This window comes from Lithobates pipiens, unplaced genomic scaffold (assembly GCF_037356315.1).
Source record: "Lithobates pipiens isolate NorthernLeopardFrog02 unplaced genomic scaffold, aLitPip1_a1.2 Scaffold_10, whole genome shotgun sequence".
Taxonomy (NCBI): Eukaryota; Metazoa; Chordata; class Amphibia; order Anura; family Ranidae; genus Lithobates; species Lithobates pipiens.
The window spans coordinates 159,993,238-160,016,380 of NW_027507686.1; the positions used below are offsets into that span (position 1 = coordinate 159,993,238).

The 23,143-nt window shown below is 42.4% G+C and overlaps 1 protein-coding gene across 7 annotated transcripts in view; it reads left to right on the forward strand.

The window, feature by feature from the left end:
- The window catches only part of CHRM1 (cholinergic receptor muscarinic 1), a 443,365-nt gene that overhangs the window by 80,450 nt on the left and 339,772 nt on the right, over window positions 1–23,143 (forward strand). For all 7 annotated transcript variants that reach the window (XM_077458590.1, XM_077458582.1, XM_077458624.1 and 4 more), the window contains exon 2: window positions 3,121–3,235. The gene's annotated coding sequence lies outside the window, so the exon portion shown is untranslated. The remainder of the gene's footprint in view (window positions 1–3,120; window positions 3,236–23,143) is intronic.

Consider the following 23,143-nt stretch of genomic DNA (forward strand, 5'->3'; position numbering starts at 1 on the left):
AAGGCAAGTGTTTTAGTACAAGAAATAAGATAATGAGAGACCTCAGATGACACAACAGTGTAAAATTAACCAACAGCAGGATCATTTTAAATAGCAAAGCTAAGCCCAAATTTACTAACGACAAATCAGACAGGCTGGGGTTAAACTACAAGATTTAAGATAATGCAGAGATAATGCAGTATAAAATTGCCCAGCAGCAGGAGAGTTTTAAATAAAAGAAACTAGTTTATACCTAAATTGTATTCTATCTATGGTGTTGGGGGGACAGTTAATGTGAGTGGTATATTATGAGCTGGTTTAGTTGCACACTGTCCTTTCATCTTTTTTTCTTCAAAACAAATGTTGATAAATTTAAAATGATGAGCTTGTTTAGGTGCACAGTGCTCTTTCATCTTTTTTTCTTCAAAACAAATGTTGATAAATTAAAAGTGAATGGTGTTCTTTGAGCAACTCAAACATAAAAAGGGCACATTAACATAAAAAAAAACTAAAGAAATAAAAACCCTAAAATGCCACCCCTGAAACCTCTTTTTTGCAAAGAGAAGCCTTGCAGCAAAAAAAAAAAAAAAAAAAAAAAGGAAGCAATATAAGGCCATATTGACATACAAAAAAAACAAGACCATCTTTGATGCCCTTGACAGCCAACCCTCAAGTTACACCCATGTTCACCCTTTTCTCAGTCCAAACAAAGTGTAGAAAAAAATGGGAAACGTCGTTATTGGATTTAAGACGGTGGCATCAAATTCATTTATATATATATATATATATATATATATATATATATATATATATATATATATATATATATATATAAAAAATTTAAGCTTTCCAAAACCTTTGCATTCTCTGGAGAATATATACTCCTTGGAAATGTTGTGTGTGCCCATAATAGGCACACTGGACCATACACGCCCCCCACTCTGCCTTCCAAAATGGGTGAGAGAGCTTGACCAGTGTGGCTCTCCAAACCAGACCAAACATAAAATCTTCACACTAGTGCTCTTACCTTTGATAAATCCAACTACAGCAGAGAATAAAATATACATTTTTAACCAGGTGGTACAATCCTGTGCTGTTCTTGGGACCAGCAAGTTTCCACTTGTGCTGGTGATTTAATTAGGAATTGGAAACTTTTGGTTTGATTTGCAAAGTGAAACATCATCACATTCACTAAGCTCTGGGTCCAGTTCCCTTGTAAAGGGCAACTTCCCTTGCAAAGTGAAAAGCAGTTTTGCTGTTAGTAAATCAACCTCTTTGTCAGATATATGGTAGCATTGCTCTCTGATTCAAGAATACTGGTGACAAGTAATGTTATTATCAGGAAAATCTCCTCCATCTCCCTCTTTTTCAGCCCATGGTTGTCCTTTTTTATAAAACCAAAACCTTAGTCTGCATGGCACAAAAGAAAGAACCTATGTATCAGACTTTAGAGACAGATGAGGCACTAGATAGCATAAAATCATAACATTTTCTTTTTCCCTTTTTTTCCCTTTTGGATGCTACCATTAGCCATTGCTGGAGAACTATTTTATAACCCCCTTGTGGGGCTTTTTTCATATACAAGTTAGTAATCCATGATCTGTGGCTCTATAATGTTATCATATAGAATTTGGTGGGGTTAGTCTGTTTAGACCATCTGGTGTTAATTGTGTATATGTTATCATGCCAAAAGGATTTTAAACTCAGCGCTGCACCTATAAATTACTGCTATGCATGTGTACATACATCAACATGTATAATATAATAACGTGTATGACAGATAAAGTGCTCAGTGCAAATATAGTGCAAATATAGTGCAAATAAATAAAGTTCAACAGATGTAAAATACAAAATGGTGACACATTGAAATGTGTTTCTGGTGACTTTCTGTGCCAATAAAGTGTAAACAATAACGTTCATCAATTGTTAAGTATAGGATTGGCAACACGTTGGGATATATTTCTGGTGACTTCCTGTGCTCCCCTCCTGGATCCCCACTCACCAGATGAAGTTAGTAAAAAAGCCTGTATGTCAAGCTGTCAATCTTCCGTCCACAAAATAGGTTGGTGTACCGTGCCTTTAAGGAATAGACTCTCCTAGCCTCCACCACTTGGTCAGGGTCTTGCACACTTTACAGGATCAATGAACGACCGTTGTGGCAAAGTTGGGACAAATGGTGGTAAAGGGACATATAGTGTAATACTGCAAGATTTTATTAAAAGGTTTAAAATCATTACACTTACATCAAAGTCCTAAAAAAAAGTGCCGCCTTGGTATCCAAACAGCCTTCACAGAGTCTCCTTAGTTTTCGCCCCTCCCACTGGGCGTCATCAGAAGGCAGTTAATGGTTAATGATTCCTTAGAGTGTTAACAACTCTGACTATATGAAAAGATGTTTGGATGCATTGCTGTGAAATTCTCTTACAGAACAGATATTCACAAGGACAACAAAATCTATGTGTAGATATATATATATATAGAATTTCGCTACCCCATTTTTCTTGGTGTCAGTGTTTTTGCCTATACTGTGTTTGAAAATTGAAATTCCTTACTTATATATTGGCACATTTACCTTTGTCATTCTAGACCAGTAAATACAGAAGCATACAGAATTATGCTTACAAAAGGAAAGATAAAACTGTAGTAATGCTACTCTTTATCCAATTACTTTGCAATTTAAGTTCTCAAAGTGGTGTTTTATGTACATAAAAGAAGCTTGAAAAGTTAATAAAAACTTTTTTTTTAAATAACTAAATGTCATGTTTTCATTGGAAAACTATTGTTTAGTGAAAGCATTTATCACACATAAAAAACCCTTGTATTTCACAATTAATATTCGGTCCGCACAGAATATAACAAGTATTTTCCAGCATTGTCTCAGATAAATTCAAGTGCATCCCACATTTTTCAGGTACCGTTTAAAAAAAAAAAAAAAAAAACATTTATAATATTATCCTGTTATAGTTTGAAAAAATTGTGTTTGGTGTACAAGTATTTCTTGTGCTAAATAAACTCTTTTGCTGTATAACCAGTAGTTAGGCTGCACAGATGAAAATATTTTTCCTGTACTGACTTAGACAAATTAAGATGCAAAGCTTATAACTTTAGGCTGTACTCAACAAATTATTTTTCTTTCTTTAGCATTTAGGGCAAATTTAAACACAAGAATAATTCACTATTGGTAAAAGAAAGATCAGCATTGGTCTCTTGACCTACTTGTGAAAGAGGAAAGATTGCCTGAGATTCAAGCAGAAAGGTATTTAACTTTTTTTTTTACCTTTTTAATTATGGCTTTTGATAATTTACTTATGGGGGGAACGAACAATTAAAATGTAAAAAACATTTCCTCTACAATTATATGTAGTGCACTACCCCCGTAGGAGCTGCTGAATTCGTTGTACAATTTTCCAATCACCCCTACTGCCGTACACATCACAACAACCCATAGAAATTGAGACAGTCCATATAAGAATTTTATGCTTTGTTTTATTTGCAGAATTTGAACTTGGATAGGAGAAGGATTGTTTGAGATGCTCTTTTGCTGCTTATCAATTCTTCCCTTGACTTCTTCTGCAAATTCTTAGTGCAATGCTGTGATAAAGAGTCACTCTGAATAACTCTTTACGGATAGACTTTAGTAGAATTATCTCTGAAGATATACAGGCTGAATAATAAAGAGTCCCTCTGAATAACCCTTCACCCATAGACCTTTTCCTTTAGAACAAGTCTGTGTCCTGTCCAGTCATACTTGCTGATCTACCTCTGCCTGTTGACCGCTTCTTCTGTTTGTGCAGCACTCCCAAGTTAAACAAAAGGGCATTACTCTGAATAATTCCCCTTTGCCCGACTGATTCGATTTCCTTGGGTGTTGATCCTAAAGCCACAGGCCATTACCACCTATTTCCATGAATCACGTGCCAACATCCCTCAGTCTTTGGAAGTACTGTTATGTAATTTATACTGTGGTCCGTAGATTCACAGTATGCAGCTTCATCCTCTCCTGCATTTGTTTCCCTGGGCTTCCACTCACTTGTTCTCCCAATCAACAGTCAATGTTTCACTCACAGAAAGTCGATGACCCAGTCGTCTTCTGCCACTTTGCTCCTACTTCCTCCTGATGGCTCCTCCATCCCTCCTCTCCACATGGCACATTCCCCTTCCCGCAAGGGGACGCCCAGGTTGTACCAGCTACTCCATGCTGTCTTCCTCTCCTCTCCAACTCCTCCCTGGGACCATGTGACCCCAGCTTATATGGGAGGCCTGCCCCTGCCAAAGCAAATTAATGATTGGTCAGAGCTCTCACATGAGCTGCCTGCCACTCAGGTCTCAAGTCCTGCCCCTCTTCCAGAACAATTCCACTGGAAGCATAGGGAGGCATCTTTGAGCCAGAGCACAGGCGGCCACACTCCCCACTACACTGACACTCCCATTCCCCAGATCAAAACAACCAGGCCTGCCTGAATTCACAGACCTGGCTAAATGTGCCTGAAGCTGCATTTCTGTCACTAAAACACTTCTAGATCACCTACCTTTAGGTAGTGACCGCTACATATAGAATAAAATTTTAAAAATATAGTAGTGTACAAGTCAATGTGAAATAATATTTCAGTAATACCTTAGATTAAAATTAAATGTATAATATTGGGGCATAAGGAAGGCGCTGTGGTTCCCAAACTTGCCACAACAGCATACCAGCAAGCCAATTCCTCCCATTGAAGTAGCTACCATTGTCAACAGGATTGGGTGCCCAGGCAGTGTTGATGTGGGAATCCCTCCTGCTGGGCCATTTTCTTCTCCCAGTGGGGGGGGGGGGGGGCAGGGCAAGCCATCCCCAACAGGAGAAGATAGTAATTGTCGCTCAGGCTGGTTGTATCCAAGTTGATCGATCAATCAATTTGGTACATTCAGCCTGCCCATTAATGGTTTCAATCTCGGCCAGTTCATTAAGAACTGTGTATGGCCAGCCTAAAACCATCACTTGAGCCAGGGAACCACTCAATTCTCCAAAGTTAAGATCTGGGGGATGCCCAAACTCAACTTTAGGAACCGACAGCTATTTTTTTTACATTTTTCAGTTTTACAACAATTTACAGTAATTTGTTTACATACAAGGTGAGAATGGGATTTTCTATTGACATGTCTCTTTTGCTTTAGATCCACAAATGCAAATGACAAATTATACCCTACTGTTGCCATGGTGTGGGGTTTAGTGGGTGTGTTTAGGGGGATATGTTCCTGCATTTATTTGTGTGTATGCTTATTACAGCTACATTTAAAATAATCCTTACTGTATTTCCAATAAAAGAAAATGTTTGAAATCAATATAATATACTTGATCTGCATGTTCTTTAACACCTACATTAATATTGATATTAATATTCCTGTTCATTTTCTAATTGATGACTATCAATGAGTATGGTATAGTTCAGAATCCTTTTCAAAGTATACTCTAATATGCACCCTTGATGTTGCCTTCTTGCCTGCTGAGAGTGCTGTACCATTTTCTGGAGGTGCAGCTGCTGTGTTGTGAGAAATGAACACTGGATTAGCACAGAATGTTGTAGTGTTGAGTAGAATTGTGCTGGCTTGGTTACAATGTGTCACTGCTGGGATTTGATTCCATAAACAAAGTATGATATTGAACATACTTGACCCTATTTGCTGCTAAGGTCTATATGAGCCTTGCCAATGCCCAGGAATGTAGGGGCATGGATCCGCCCTGTGAGGGAAAAGAATAAAACAAGCACAGGATGCAATGTTAACATAAGTCTAAATTACTAGAGCCTGACAAATGTACTAAGTCTTTGTATTAACAGTAAGCTATGTACACCAAAATATTTTGCTTAGTTATACGGACCAAAAAAAAAAAAACTGGATTGATTAATCACTTAAATTTCAGTGGTTTATTTTAACTAAGACCTGTAAATGCTTTTGTAGATTTCCTTTTAGCCAGGGATCTTCAAAGGGACACCCAAGAATTATAGATGTGTAGTAAGCGTCCTTCAATGCTTACTAAATCTACCTGATTAGTGTTTTAGATCGTAAACATGAAGAGATCACTATCTTGAATTAAGGATTTCTAGGAAAGAGCTGAAGGTGAGAATGTTTTTTTGAAGTGGTTCAACAAGAAAGTAAACCCATAATGCATGAAAACCGTTTGCATATCAATACAAACAGAGGATAATCCCAGCACTTTATAAGAGCAGTTTGCCCAGGTGCAGTCCATTAAAAGGCTATTTGGGAACAGTGGTATAAGGCAGAAAATACCGTGTGTATCAATAATAATTACATATAAATTCAGAAAATGCTTCAAATATTTGTCCAAATGAATATATATATATTATATATAATTGTCCAAATGAATAGATAAATTAATAAAAATATACATGCATACTTATCACAAATTGGATTACATGGTTTGTTACCTTGAGCTGTCAGGGAATGTATCATAGGGTGTCAGAAGGTGGTCAGTGGACATTGGAATTAAATCCAACTAGTCTGTAGGACTTTGGACTGGAGGAGTAGAAACTGTTTTGATGTATGCTTGAGTTGCAGCAGGCCCAAGTGAGCAGGTATTTTTGCATTCTGTCATGGGCTTATCAGTTCTAGAATATAAGTCTTTTAGAAAAGGCTGATAAGTCAATTTCCAATATGTTGGAATGACCGGTTTGGGTGCATATAGAATGTGCTGTAGCTGGAAGGAGTCTAGAGAAGGGGAACTAAATTATTATGGGGACTAGAGGACCTCAATTATGAGGAACAACTACAAGCGCTAAATGTATTCTCCCTTGAGAAGAGACACTTGAGAGGAGATATGATAGCAATATACAAATATCCCAACGGTCATCCCAGCGTAAGTATGAAACTTTTCAGTCCCAGGGAGTGTAAGAAGACACAGGGCTACACAATGAGACTGGAGGTGAAGCGGTTTAACCTTAAGCTGCATAGGCAATTTTTCACTGTCAGGGCAGTAAGGATGTGGAACTCTCTTCCACAATCAGTGGAGGTGGCAGGAAATATTGATAGTTTTAAAAGACTCTTGGACGTGCATCTTAGTGAAAACAATATACGGGTATATGGGAAATGATTTTCTACACACACCTACACAGGTTGAACTGGATGGTCTGTAGTCTTTATTCAACCTTACATACTATGTAACTATGTAACCAGCAAGGTTTTCCTCTAATTGTATGTGTGTGGTGGGGGTGGCTGCGGTGTAATAAGGTGTGGGCTGGTGCAAGTTTGTTGATTAAAGTAGAACTATGGGCAAAACTTTTTTTTTTTCATTTTGGATAGAGTAAGGGAGGGTTATAACCCCCATTGGTTTATTTTTTTGCCATATGTGCCCCATTAAAGCGGAGGTCCACCCTAAAATGGACCTCCGCTCATCGGAATCCCCCCCCCCTCCGGCGCCACAATCGGCACCTTTCAGGGGGGAGGGGGGTGCAGTTACCTGGATAATCCAGGTAACAGCACCCACTTCCGGGCTAGCTCTCTGCGGAAAGGGGCGTACGTTACGCCCCTTTCCGCAAGCGCCCGCCCCCTTCAGCAAGTGCCCCGCTGCCTGCTGGGAAACACACAGCTCCCAGAGGCAGCGGGGACCGTCCGGATTGCGCCGCTCGGCTCGCGCATGCGCAGTAGGGAACCGGGAAATGAAGCCGAAAGGCTCCATTTCCTGATTCCCATACCCAAGATGGCGGCGGCACGAGCGAGCGATCGGCTTCGGGTGCCGACATCGCGGGCGCGCTGGACAGGTAAGTGTCACTATTTAAAAGTCAGCAGCTGCAGTATTTGTAGCTGCTGGCTTTTAAAAAAAAAAAAAAAACGCGGAGTCCCGGTGGACTCCCGCTTTAAGGTGATTTACCTTCACTTCCTATCCCATAGCCAAAACAGGAAGCGAGAAGAAATCTCTGCAAATGAAGGGAATCCCTTGGGGAACCACAGACCACCAGAACTAGTATACCCATTGGAAGATTTCCCCACTGTTACATTTCTGGGGACGGCCCAAAATGTTGGATTTTTTTTTACTTTCACTTTCAATGCTAATGGTAAACAGGACAAATAGACAGAATGAATCTCCCTAATGGGGGCACAGACAGCTATTAAAACTGACTGGTGTTCTAAGCCATCTCCACTCTATCCAAATCTAAAGAAAAAGTTTTGCCATTATTTATACTTTAAACTGTTAACGACAGGAATTATAAATTTTTTTATGAAAATCAAACATGCTATACCGCATATCAGAATTGAAGGAACTACCTGTATATATTACAAACTACATATCAATGTATAAGCCTTTTCCATGCACAACTAAAAACATGTTAGTAGGCGAATTCACCTTCTTCAGGAGTAATGACGCGTACACACGACCGTTTTTTCCGCCAGAATAAACTCTGACGGTCTTTCCGACGGAGTCCTGCTGAAACGAACATGCCTACACACGATCACACCAAAGTCTGTTCGTTTAGAACACAATGACATATGATGGGACTAGAAAAAGGAAGTTCAATAGCTAGTAGCCAATAGCTGCCCTTGCGTCGTTTTTGGTCCATACAAATTAACGGTTTGCCCGCTAGGAATTGATTCCGTTGCAAAGATTTAAAACATGTTCTATTTCTAGGTCCTTCAGAATTTTTGAAAAAAAAAGTCAGATGAAGCCCACACACGATCGGATTATCCGATGAAATGATTCCGTCTGACCTTTTAGAGAAGGGGGTTGTGGCTTTAGGCAGGCAGTAGGGATGGTTCCCTTGAGCTGTCAGGGAATGTATCATAGGTTGTTGGAAGGTGGTCAGTGGACATTGGTATTAAATCCAATTAGTCTGTCTGACTTTGTACATGAGGAGTAGAAACAGTCTACATGTATGCTTGAGTTGCAGCAGGCCCAAGTGAACATGTATTGTGGCATTCTGTCATGGGCAATGTGAATCAGTTCTTCAATTTTTACCAGCTTACCAGCTCTAGAATATGAGTCTTTTAGATAAGGTTGATAATTAGATTTCCAGTTTTAATTATCAGTCTAGCTGCATTTAGAATGTGAAGTAGCAAGGTCTTATCTATTTTTATGTGTGTGGTGGGGGTGGCTGTTGTGTAGTAAGGTGTGGGCTGGTGCAAGTTTGGTGACCAAAGAAGAACTATGGGCAAAACTATTTTTTTTTTCATTTTCAATAGAGTAAGGGAGGGTTATAACCCCCATTGGTTGATTTTTTGCCATTTGTGCCCCATTTGGCGAGATTTACCTTCCCGTCCTATAGCCAAATCAGGAAGTGAGAGGAAATTCCTGCAAACAATGGGAATCCCTTGTGGACCCCCAGGCTGCCAGAACTCCCCATTAGAAGATTTCTTCTCTATTACTTTTCTGGGGGCAACCCAAAAATTGGGATTTTATTTTACTGTCACTTTCAGTGTTAAAAAGTTTTGCCTTTAGTTATACTTTAACCTGTTAATGCAGGGATTTGTTCAATTATTTTTCCTTTTTTTTATGAAAATCAAACACACTATACCGCACATCATAATTAAAGGACCTATATTACAAACTACATATCAATTGGATTCCAGTAGAGAAAACTGAAGTATAGGGCCCTGCCCATATGAGCTTACAATCTAAGGCAGAGATCATTAAAAGGCGTGAGTTTCTAGGTTCCCTTTCCCTAATGCACTGAGTCAAATGTTTATAGACTGTATATATATACACCATTTATTTTATACAACTTTTTTAAGGATTATATATAAGCAAAGTGTCTTATCTTTTTTGTGTTTATATGGCATGATGTATTGATTCAGGTTCCTGCAGTGTAATGTCTTTGTGCTAGCTTCTTGTGGAAGGACAGATCATAACTAATGTATCCCATTAATACTACAAGTATTCCATAAACTGTGTTACCTGTCCGCTGGGTATGTGACTGCACTGTGGTTAAAAGGTCAAATTTTACCCCGGAGGCCATCTGTGGCACACGTGTCTGGAAGCTGACCTGTCAGAGTAGTGACTGTCATGTGGAGCTTCCTGTCATTATTTTTGAGCCTTAAAGCTTGTTCCTAGACTGGCACAGAACCGAGGCTTGTGCTGTTTTCTCTTCTGAAAACAGATGATTGCAGCAAAACTGTTAAGCGTTATTCTAGTGGCAGCATAAAAAAATCAACACTCAGAGGATATGATATCCCCTTTAGCTCAGGGCTGGACATTGCATCTCTTATTCTGGAGCTTAGCTTTTCTTTTCATCTATTAGCACGTTTGTCCACTGTTAATGCTGCTGAATGCAATTTTTTGTGTCACATATAAACATGGTTCGCATTCAAGCAGCATATTCATTTTCGATTTAGCTGCCAATGCACTGAAATGGACCAAAAAAATATAGCCACGCAGCCTTTTTTTCAACCACAACACACAGTAGTGCATTACAGTGAATTGTGGTGCATTGTGGTGCTTTTCAGTTTATGTGAGTCATAACTGTATTGAGTTGGGTTACTATTTAAAATGAATGAAACCACAATGTAACGTGCGGTAATATTTATTGAGGTGACGTGTGCGTTAGTGTGCACATTAGCACAAGGGTGTGTTTTTTTTTCCAAAAAACAACAAGTTTATTGGTGGACAAGATCAGCAAGTCATACATCATACAAAACATTTGAGAGTAACATGGCTATCAGAGTACAGATACAGATGTCTTACATAGCAACGAGAAACTTTACAGCTACGTTGGTCAAACTCTCTTCAAAAACCACCCCACCAACCCACCCACCACCCACCGGTCAGTTTCGCCAATAGACTGGGAATGTAGAGCCCACATAATTTCTAGATTTCAATTGTAAGCAGGGTGCCTACCGTACAACATTAATCAGGCTCCACGCATGTGTCTGGATTGGCAAGCCACCTATCCCATATCCTATTATATTTATTGGGGCAGCCCCTATGCGCATATATGACCTTCTTCAAAGGCAGTGACAGATTCACCTCAAGTATCCACGCTCTAACTGTGAGTGGTACTGTGCGTAACCACAGATTAGCGATCAGCTTTCTAGCACTGAACAGGGTCTCGTGTAGAAAGGCAGCATGACAGCGGTTGGTCTGAGCGTCAGGAAGAAGGCCTAGTAGGCAAAGTTTGGGGTCAGCCTGTAACGGAGAACCCATGTGGTCATGCAGAAAGCGGATGACATGCAACCAAAAGGCTTGAACGTCCGGGCAGGCCCATAGTAAATGATAAAATGTGCACGGGTGATCCCCACAACGCGGACACCCTGGGTCATATGCCGTGCGGAACTTGCTCAGTCTTAGTGGGGTGAGGTAAGCCTTGTGTATAATGTAGAGTTGGGTTAGCCGGTCAGACAGTCTAGGGGAAACCAGTCCAACATTGGTGAGGATGTCCTCCCAGTCTTCAGTGTCTAATGGGCCCACATCCACCTCCCACCTATGTTTAGCTACCTCCGCAATCCCAGTTACCGTGCGCGATCTAAGTAAGGTGTATATATTTGAAATAAGCTTGGCGGGGTCCTCCCCTACTATAACCCCCACCAGGGGCATTTCTTGAGTACTAGGGAACCCGTCCACAAACTGGGCTCGGAGGGCGTGCGAGAGTTGTGCATAACAAAAAGTCATGTGCGAGGGGAGTCTAAATTCCGCTTGTAGTACTGGAAAACTGCGGACTCCCAGCGGGGAGACCACCTGGTGTAAATATAGCACCCCCCTAGAGGCCCATTGCCGTACTCCTGGTAACGATCTGAGCTCCCCCAATTGGGGGTTATGCCACAGTGGCGTATGCGAGTGCACCCCGTCAGCCCCAACCATCTCCTGAGCGACATCCCAGACGCGCCTGTGCTGATCCAGCAGGGGCGTGCCGCCCTTCCCCCTCCCACCCCGCGCACGTCCTCGAAACAGAACCTGTAGGGGAGCATGTGTAGGGTCAAGAACTTTTCCACATATCAGCGCATGATACCGGGGGCCATCCGACTTGTGCAGGTGGTGGAAATGGGACAGCTGGGCCGCAATATAATACGAACGCAGGTCAGGGAGCGCCGCCCCCCCCTAAGTCCGTGGGATTTTTAAGTGTGTTCCATGCCAGTTTATGGCGGCCTGAACCCCAGACGAAAGTGTTAAGGATGGTGTCTATTGTCTTGAAGATTTTAAGGGGTATAAAAGTGGGCGAATGCCACATTTTATATAGGACCTTGGGTAAAATAATCATTTTTATAAGGTTAATTCTGCCCATTACCCCCAGAGGTAGTCTGGCCCATGTTTGAGTCTTTGCCTTGAGATATGGGAGCAGCGGTAGGATATTATGATTCACATAATCTAGAGGGTCCCTGGTAATCTGGACTCCCAAATATTGGATGGATGATACACGACGAAGAGGGAGGGAGGCCGCGTCGCAGGCGGGGGGAGACATGTCTATGGGTAGGATCTGGGAATTTGACCAATTAACCCATAGGCCCGAATGAACCCCAAAGTCCTCAATAATCTGCAGAGCAGCCCGCAGCGACGCCCCCTCATCAGCCAGATAAAGGAGCATGTCGTCTGCGTACAAGCTTACCTTCTCGGTGATGGGACCCGACCGAAGCCCCTGGACATGAACACTAGCGCGGAGAGAGGCCGCAAGCGGCTCCACCGCCAAAGCATAAAGGAGTGGAGACAGTGGGCAGCCCTGCCTAGTTCCCCGGCCCAAGACCAGGGACTCCGACATCTACCCGTTCACCGCCACCCTGGCCTCCGGGTGTATAGCAGAGTATAGCGCCCTAACCCACTGAATAAAGTTAGGGCCAAACCCAAATCGTCCAAGGCATTCCCACAAATATTCCCATTCCACGGAATCGAATGCCTTGGCCGCATCCAATGCCACCACAACCCAGGCACCCGTCCCCTCATGACATGCCTGAAGATTCATGTGTAGTCTGCGGACATTCATGGCCGCGTTTTTGCCCGGCATAAACCCGGTCTGATCCGGATGAATCAGAGAGAGGATATGCGGGTTCAGCCGGGATGCCAAAATTTTAGCCATGATCTTGGTGTCAACCTGGAGCAGGGAAATTGGCCTGTATGAATCAGGGATGGCGGGATCCTTCCCCGGCTTCGGAAGAACCACAATCGTCGCCTGTCGAAGGGATTCGGGAAGGGATCCGGTTTCAAATAAGAAATTGTATAGTCGGAGAAGTTCAGGGGCGAGCACCTCTAGATATGTCACATAAAAGTCCAACGGTAGACGGTCCTGCCCAGGGGCCTTAGAGGCCGCCAGGGACATAATTGCAGCCTCCACCTCCTCCTTAGTAAAGGGGAGTTCCAACTCAGCGGTCTGAGCCGCAGACAGTTGCGCAAACGGGACATTCTGCAAAAAGGCCTGGGTCTCCTGTGCCGTGGCTGACGCTCTGGACGTATATAGGTCTGCATAATACCGTCGAAACAGGTCTGCCACAGCTAGTGGGTCAGATGTCAGGGCAGCATTGTGGTCCAGTAGCGAGACCACCACCAGTGGCCTGGCATCATGATGGGCCAAGTAGGCCAACAGTTTCCCGGCTCTTTCGCCCTGTTCAAAAATGCGCTGTCTCGAGAAAAAATGCTTACGCCGAGCCCGCTCAAAGTGTAGTTGCTCCACCACGCGCGTTTGGAGTTTAAGTGCCGAGGCGTTGGCGTGTGTGGGAATAGACATAAACGCGTCAGTCGTCGATTCTAGCTGTTCCAGCGCCTGTCGCAAGGTCTCCTGGGATGCCCGCTTTAATCTATTTATCCGGCTAATTAAAACCGCACGAGCATGCAGCTTGAACGCCTCCCACACCGTCCCCACCGCGGCTGTGCAGCACAAGGGTGTGTTTACCTAAAACATTGCAAGTGTGCAAGTGTGCTGAAGTCAGTTACCTTTTATACAGTTTTTAACAACCTCCAGCTTCTGGAGCAGTGTCTGAATTTGAGCATCAGTCAGGAGCAGTAAGTATATAAATACTGTCAGGGGTGGGCAGGAGGGGCAGCTCTCCTGGGTGCCCTGGTATCATGCGTGGTGGAGGGGCGTCACAAGGAGCTTGGGGGAGGTAATTTGTGTTGGAAGGTGGATTTTGGGAGGGTGGCAGGGGGTAGGCATTGTTCTAGTTGGGGGGGAGTACTAAGAATGGTGATTTAGAGGGATTTGTGCTGGGAGGGGGATGGGGGGTTTATGCTGGGAGGGGGGATTTGGGCAGATTTTGTGTTGGGAGGGTCATTTGAAGTGGTGGGGAGAAGATGTGTACTAGGGGAATGTTTAGAGGTAGAGGATTTAGGCTAGGAGGAGTGATTTTATTTTTTTGGTGGGGGGGGCAAACATTTGTGCTGAGAGGGGGGCTTTCAGCGGGGGGGTGGATTTGTACTGGGAGGAGGGGGGATTTAGCTTAGAGGGTAAGCTTGCAGATTAGTGCTCAGTGTTTTTGCAGGACGATTTGTTGACACACAATGCTCAATGCTTATACACCTTGGAAAGGTTGGGGGGGGGGGGGGGGGGGTGTTAGCTTTCACACAGTCTAATAGGAAACAGCAGTAATTTGACATGGGGCTATGAACAAAACCTTTTAACTTTGCTTTTGTTTAATTCCTTCTCTTTTCATTTTTGAAACAATTTGAAATGTTTTATTCTTTCCCTAGTTAATACCATTTATGACCACATGCCATTCTGTATTTCAAGTAAGGAGAAGTTGGGTTGATGCCAAAGATGCTAAACTAGCTTTACTTGCCTATCCATTGCTTTAAAAATGGCTTTTATAATCTGACTTTTTGTAATGCCCCGCAGCTCCACTCTTCTTTTCACCTGTTTATTTGTATTACTGCAGTGGACTCGTACACACCATTGTAAGATACAGAAATACATTCAGCACTTCTCACTAGCACACTACCCGGTAGGGGGCCTTTTGGGGGGGGGGGGGGGGTGGTATTGAAATGAACAGGGACTGCCGCCATCTGTGACTATATACACTATAGTTTTCATTTATTTCAGGACAGGCATGCTTCGCCAAGCGTCTTTGTATACAGAGTCATTCAACTCAATGCCCTCTTTTAACCTAAAACAAAGGGGAGAACTAAGCATGCATTGGGAATTCAAGCCGGGCATCTCCTTTCAATACTAATTTTTTTGGGGCCTTAAAAAGAACCAGTCAATAATGAGGATTTGTAATAATCCGTAATTTTTATAATAGAGCACATCTATTTTTTTACTTGAATTCTTGTATTCTCTCCCCCCGTCAGAGCAAAAGTGTCAGGTAGATTGTCAGGTTGTAAGATTTCCCCCTTTCTTGGCTGAGCTCTGTACTGATACTCAACAAACTGTAACATAATAAAGGTACTGCAATAATTAAAGTGGAAGTAAACCCATCGATTTAAACAGTTTTAAAAAAAAAGGCATGCCGGGAATGCTAACTGCACATTGGCTGTGCTCTCAGCCAAACTATCAAACCATCCAATGGCTGGTGTCATAACGAATCACATGTGCAGTACCATAGCAGTTGAAGATTAAACAGAGGCAAAGATGGCAGCTTCCTTGGCTGAAAACGATAGGGGAGTTTACTTCCACTTTGAATAAAATAGATTTAGTCTTAAAGCCTAAGTTCACCTTTAGTAACATGTTACAGCACCTGCCCACACCCCCTGACAGTGGGAGGAGGGTCTTCTCCCAGCACTCACTGTCACAATTAAAAACTCCGCAGCTGTGCAGGACTCCGTCCACACAGCCTCACCATTCATCTATTGAATAAGTCCTACTTGCTGCCACAGCAGACAGCTTGTAGTTCTCAATGAACTGCAAGGGTGCTGGTGAGGGGAGTACTCTCTTAGTTCATTGACATTTCCTACAGCTTTTAAATAGAAAGCCCATACAGAGATATGGGAAGAACGCTGTAAGCAGGGTCTGCAGGATCTTGGGTACAATGCTACAGGCTTCTGAGAAAGAAAATAATATGCGCACATTTTTTTACCCGCAAAAATATGCGCATTTATTATTTGTTTTCAAAGGGGCAGATCAACTAAGTAAACTTCATTAGCAGTTCGAACTCAATGCAAACATATTCCGTCACAGTCCTAGTTTACAAGGATGGATCTGGCATAGGCTTTTTTCAAGCATGTAAAGAAAAATCTGTTTTGCTTTAGTTACTTTAACCAGTAAATTCCATTATAAGTATAACTTTCACATGAATGTACGTCCAGGATGTGTACAGAAACCATTCTGAGCTGACCTGTTCTCTAGCTTCCTAGACACCTCTGTGTAGTGTGAGCCTTATTCTTGCGTGATCCTTCTTTCAATGCAATCTGTTGCAGAAATCTGGTGCTAGGAACAATGTAGGCGGCCATTGATGACCTGAAAATTTAATTTGCCTGGCTGCCATGTTGATTGAAGTTATTTGGGCTGAAAGGGTGAAAGAGGCAGCGATAGGGAACAGTCAAGATATCATTTATATTTGTCATGATTAACTACTCCAGCCCTGGAAGGATTTACCCCCTTCTTGACAAGAGCACTTTTTGCGATTCGGCACTGTGACGGTTTAACTGACAATTGCGCGGTCGCACAATGTTGTACCCAAACAAAATTGACGTATTTTTTTCCCACAAATAGAGCTTTCTTTGGGTATGTTATCACTTCTGCGGTTTTTATTTTTTGCGCTATAAACAAAGAAAGAGTGACAATTTAGAAGAAAAAAAAGCTATATTTTTTACTTTTTGCTATAATAAATATCCCCCAGAAATATATAAAAAAAAGAATTTTTCCTCAGTTTAGGCCAATATGTATTCTACATATTTTTGGTAAAAAAAATCGCAATAAGCGCATTGGTTTACGCAAAATTTATAGCGTCTACAAAATAGGGGATACATTTATGGCATTTTTATTATAATTTTTTTTTTTTGTAGTAATGGAAGCTATCTGCATATTTTATCTGGACTGCAACATTATGGCGGACAGATCAGACACTTTTGACACTATTTTGGGACCATTGTCCTTTATACAGCGATCTTTGCTATAAAAATGTATTGATTACTGTGTGAATGGCACTGGCAGTGAAGAGGTTAACCACTAGGGGGTGATAAAGGGGTTAAGTGTGTACTAGGGAGTAATTCTAACTGTGGGGGGGATGGGCTACAACACACATGACAGCGATCACTGTTCTTGATGACAGAGAGCAGTCATATCTGTCCTGTCACTAGGCAGAACGGGAAAATGCTTTGTTTACAAAAGTATCTCCCCATTCTACCTCTCCATGACACGATCGCGGGCATCGGGCGGACATTGATTCCCGCAGTGCCGCTTCTTAAAGGGGATGTACCTGTATGACCTTTTGCCCACCAGTGCCATTCTGCCAGCGTATATCAGCATGCGCTGGTCGGGAAGCGGTTAAAGAGTCTATCAAAATTTGAACCCTGAGGTTAAATACCCATACACACTATTAGATTTTCTGCAGATTTTTGTCTTCAGATTTACCAAAACCATGTAGTGCAAGGGACTGCCTGATTGCATACAAATTTGAAATTCTTAAAGGTTTGACCTCATATTATATGGTTTTGGTAAATCTGAAGACAAAAATCTGCAGAAAATCTAATAGTGTGTATGGGGTCTTAATTCATATTAAACTATATTTTGTGGCTTGTGTAGTTTAGTTGTCTGGCAGTGAATCCCTCAGTGTCCTATCATGCCACCATAAGCCTAAAACCCATAAGGGGTTAAATCCCCTCAAGAAGTTGTGGCAGCAATCAGTTCCCTTAATGAAAAAAAATACCCAGTGGCTAGAATTATCAATTACAACCTCTTGATGTTCATTTGCCCACTTACTTGTGAGTTTCTCACCAGTTATTAAATAAATTGGAAGATTTTGTATGGGATGACGAGTTAATTTTTCAAGCTTTTCAAGCTTATGCTTGCCTATTCCTCACAAATTAGGTTTATAAGCAGTATATTTTTGTTTGGAACACTATAGGGATTTTCTGTTACACATAATACAGTATGTGGATTATTGTATTGTTACTTACTCACAACTTGGCTCCACTCACACTTGTGTGACTTGTCATGCAACTTTGGACATCAAAGTTGCATGATAAGTTGTTCCCTATGTTTTCCAAGGATAACCATTCATATATGCACGACTTAGGCCGGGTTCACTATAGGGTTTATTTACTAAAGGGAAATATACTTTGCACTACAAATGCACTGCAAGTGCACTTGGAAGTGCAGTCGCTGTAGATTCGAGGGGAACATGGAAGGAAAATAAAATGCTTGTACATGATTGGATGATAAAATCAGCAGAGCTTCCCCTCATTTCAGATCTTCCCCTCCAATTTACAGTGACTGCACTTCCAAGTGCACTTTCAGTGCACTTGTAGTGCAGAGTGGATTTGCCTTTAGTAAATCAACCCCATTGTTTCGACCTGAAAGTGCCCTGCAACATCGGTCAGACTTTAATGAACAGGATCTGACTTGAGATGAGTGCAAAAACTTGGGTCTGGTATGGATTTGTTTTTTTTTTCCAATACATTTTGCAGTGCTAACATTGCCTCTGAGCATGTTGCATGTCACAAGTCGGATCAGTCAAAATGCTGATGCAACTTGGATACGACTTCAGTGGTATTCAATGGGCTGAAATCGGACCAAAGTCAGACCAAAGTAGTGCAGGAACCTTTTCCAAAGTCGGACTGACACAAGTCAAACCATTTAAGACAGCTCTCATAGGGAATCATTGATTTATACACATCATGCGACACGTGTTCTCAAAGTCGGAGCATATGTCGCACCAGTGTGAACTGGGCCTTAAAGTTGCAGTAACTTCAAAGTAGTTTATGCACTACTTTTGGTCTGACTTTCATACAACTTAAGGGCCATAGACTTAAATGCTAACCCTCAGAAGTTGCATGAAAGTCGTACCTGAATGTTATACAATGCAACTTGTGTGCATTATCACTGGTCAAAGCCAAAGTTGTATCCAAGTTGCACCCATCCAAAGTTGCATCAAAGTTACACCAAAGTTGCATCAAAGTTACACCGAAGTCGCACAACTTTGGAATCGTACAAGTGTGAATGGAGCCTTCATCAAGGGGGTGAATAAGGTTCAGGATGGCAGTATTTTCAATATGAGCTCAAGATCAAGAACACAGGACATGATCTACCTTAAATTAGCAGGAGGAAAGTTCAAAACTAAGAGTAGCTGATGCTTGGAATAGACTTGTAGTAGAGGTAGTGAGTCAGTCAACAGTAAGTGGATTCAAACATGCACGGGACAAACATTGATCTACACTAAGGCAAAAAAAAAGTAAATAAATAAATATATATATATATATATATATATATATATATATATATATATATATATATATATATACATAAATAAATAAAAAATAAGGCAGACACAATGGACCTCATAATCTTTTTTCTGCCATTAGTACTGTTCTATGTTTCTATTCACTGAGCAGATAGACAAAAAGAGTGTTTCCTTTCAGTCATGACAGAATTGTATAGAAAACCTCTGTCTGGGTATAATAATATTCCAAGCAGATTCAGGACATTCCCACCACATCATGAAAGGGATTCCGGTAGGACAAATTATAAGACTAAGACGGGTCTGCTCTTATAAAGAATATTTGGAGAAAGAGGCAAGGCACAAAAGAAGCCCCTGAACTTTTTTAAGGCGACATGCTTCCTGCGATGCGGGTTGCAGCGATTGCAGAACTATTTGTCATGCGACAATCGCGGCAGAATTGCACTGTGATTTGAGGTGTCATTCCAATGAGTGGCATCTCAAATGCGAGTCCCGCGATTTGTCACACATAAAACTAATACAGTACCGATATCTTGCTACAGTGTAAGGCCTCGTGCACATTGAACATTTTTACAGCTGCTACTTTTTACTTCAGGTGGTTTTTTTTTCTGCAGCCAGTAAACTCCTCAACATGATATTCTATGTGTTCATGCACAGATAGGCTGGTATCAGCGTTTTTTGGCTGGAAAAAAACAGAATTAGTGGATTTGAAGAGTAGATTTTCAGCTGTAAAAATGCTCTAACTTGCAACTATTCAGCATTTTTGAGCCAATTAGCTTTTGTTGGAATATAGTTTGGCTAAAAAAAGCTAAAGCATGCTAAAGCAAAACTTTGAAAAATTTGTGCCAGCATTGAACAGTTAGGCTACTTTCACACCGAGGCACTTTACAGGCGCTACAGAAATCAATGGGGCAGCACCGCCGGCAGTAGCGGTGCTTTGCGGGCGGTTTTAAAAGTGCCCCAGTGTGAAAGTAGCCTAAAAGTTTGCATTAGACCTAAAGGGAACTGTTAATGTTGTTTGTATAAATGACCTTGCTGTGCATATATCTTGCAAAAGTGAAGTAGTGATATCCATGATTAATGAAAGGATGTTTGCTATTACATTTTTTATCAACAATGTTGTTTATCTCACAACCTTGTGGAAATTGTACCATTCAGTATGTTTGTAGAAACACAAGATTGATTGCATGATTATTTGTATGATATAGAAAAGAATAACCCCACAAATGTAGCCAGGCACTTTAATGAGTATTACAGTGGTGATAAACTCATCTTGCAGTTTTTATAGATATAGGTAAAAGCCCCTAAGAGGGGTGGTAATGTGTTTTGACTGCTATGTAAAATGAAGGATATTGGATTTTTACCATACATACTAGAGCTCCAGGAGGTTTGACTTTTGACCAGGGCATAACCTATTTTTATATATGACCTGGCACCTCCTTGTATGAGTTGGTACCTTTCCTTTCTAGTAGTCTGAAGTATGTCATCTTTAGTATAAAACCTTGAGAAATTGAGATGCCTGGAGCTGGTAATCTCTTCCCTACCATACAGCTATATACTTGTATATATACAGTATTTTGCAAAGGTTATAGGCAGGTGTGTGAAAAATGCTGTCAATTGTTAATGTTTTCAGAAATTTAACTGTCAATAGTTTATTTTTATCAATTGACAAAATGGAAAGAAAATGTACAAAAGACGGATCCAAAAATCAATATTTGGTGTGACCACTCTTTGCCTTTAAAACACCATCAATTCTGTAATTCTTCTAGGCAGGGGCGTAACTAGAAATCACAGGGCCCCATAGCAAAAGGTTGTATGGGCCCCCCCCCCCCCCCCACAAAAAATGAACTAATGCCACTGAACAACAGATTATTACACTCATGTGACACAGTACCCAGGCAACAGCTTAGTGTGTAGAGTGTATACAGCAAACTAATTTTGGAGGGCTGGAGGGTGGATGTTATCTATGTGTACCTGCTATCAGTATGCCTTGGGTTTTGCCAGTGTTTCCCACAATACAGTAGCCAATATTTGTTTGCCCATACTATAATAAATACGTATATGATGCCATTATACTGTACACTGTGAAGTCTGAATATGATTGCATCAGCTACAGACTGTGTATCAGGCTGGGTTCACACCGCTGCGGCAGCGAGAACCGGATGTGAGTCGCACCGCACTGCAGTGCAAATCACATCCGATCTCTGTGCGATGCGAGTTCAGCCATACAGATAGTATGGCTGAATTTGCATCGTACCCGCCACAAACTCACACAGGACCCTTTTTTTGGTCCGCAGGAGAATCGGATCGCATGGGTGTTCACACCATGCGATCCGATTCCTGTCCAAGTTTGCAGATCGCACTGCGATATGCGAACTGATCTGGGGGTGTCATTAACATTTCACTGACGCTCCCAGCAGTCCGCATAGGACAGTGTGAACTGCCGGCGGGAGGCATGCGATGCGGGAAAACGCTGCGCATTCGCGGCGTTCCCGCATCGCTCCAGTGTGAACCCAGCCTAAGGCTGGGTTCACATTGCAGCGATGCGGGAATGCTGCGAATCCGCTGTGGGTTCCCGCATCGCATGCCTCCCGGCGGCAGTTCACACTGCCCTATGCGGACTGCTGGGAGCGTCAATGAAATGTTAATGACACCCCCAGATCAGTTCGCATATCGCAGTGCGATCTGCAAACTTGGACAGGAATCGGATCACATGGTGTGAACACCCATGCGATCCGATTCTCCTGCGGACCAAAAAAAGGGTCCCGTGCGAGTTTGTGGCGGGTGCGATGCAAATTCAGCCATACTATCTGTATGGCTGAACTCGCATCACACAGAGATCGGATGTGATTTGCACTGCAGTGCGGTGCGAATCACATCCGATCTCATAAATCGCTGCAGTGTGAACCCAGCCTAAAACTGTCTGTCTACAGCTTGAGCCAGGCAGCAATTATTGCAGGACACACTATCTGACTGACACACTGTTACACAAATGAGACTGTGCCAATTACAGGCCACACTGACACTGTTACACATCAGACTGTCTGTACCTTCTCTTCTTCTCAGCTCTAGCCTGAGCCTCCATTCCAAGCTGCAGACCGTGTGGGACAGCCAGCCAAAGCACTGCGCGGGCTCCTCTGCACCATTGTGGGTGGGACTGGAGGAGGGAACGACATCACGATAAGGCAGACAATTCACCGCGCCTGTGCTCAGCACCTCATTCACTCATTGGCTGTCACGGCACCTGTCACTGGGCACACAGGAAGCAGCCTAGTGTAATCGTGATGGGCATTGGTGGAGTCTGGCGGATGACGGTGTCACTTCCAATTCAATTGGCAGACACAGACAGCACTGGTCGGACAGCACACTGCACGGTCAGCAGCAATGCAGAGTCAGAACACACAGAGGCATCACTATGCGGCGGAGCCGTGGCCGCCGCCGGGCCCCGCAGACTGACATGCCACACTCACATGATGTTTCATCAAGGTCGGCCTGCATCCTCCCAGCTAGTCTAGGCAGCAGTGTGTCTGTAGGCAGCCACCTAGCAGGAGATCGCCCTGCATTCACAAGTGAGATGTCTGCATTCCTCATCCTTACTGGGCCCCTCTCAGCTGCGGGCCCCATAGCGCCCGCGTGTGTCGCTATAGCGGTAGTTCCGCCACTGCTTCTAGGTACACTTGCACACAGTTTTTGAAGGAACTCTCCAGGTAGGCTGTTCCACACATCTTAAGCCCCATACACACTATCAACCGCTGATCTTTGTCTTCAGATTTACCAAAACCATGTAGTCAAGGGCCTGCCTGATTGCATACAAATTGAAATTCCTAATGTTTGACCTCATGTTATATGGTTTTGGTAAACCTGAAGACAAAAATCAACAGAAAATCTGATAGTATGTATGGGGCTTCAGAGAACTAACCACAGATCT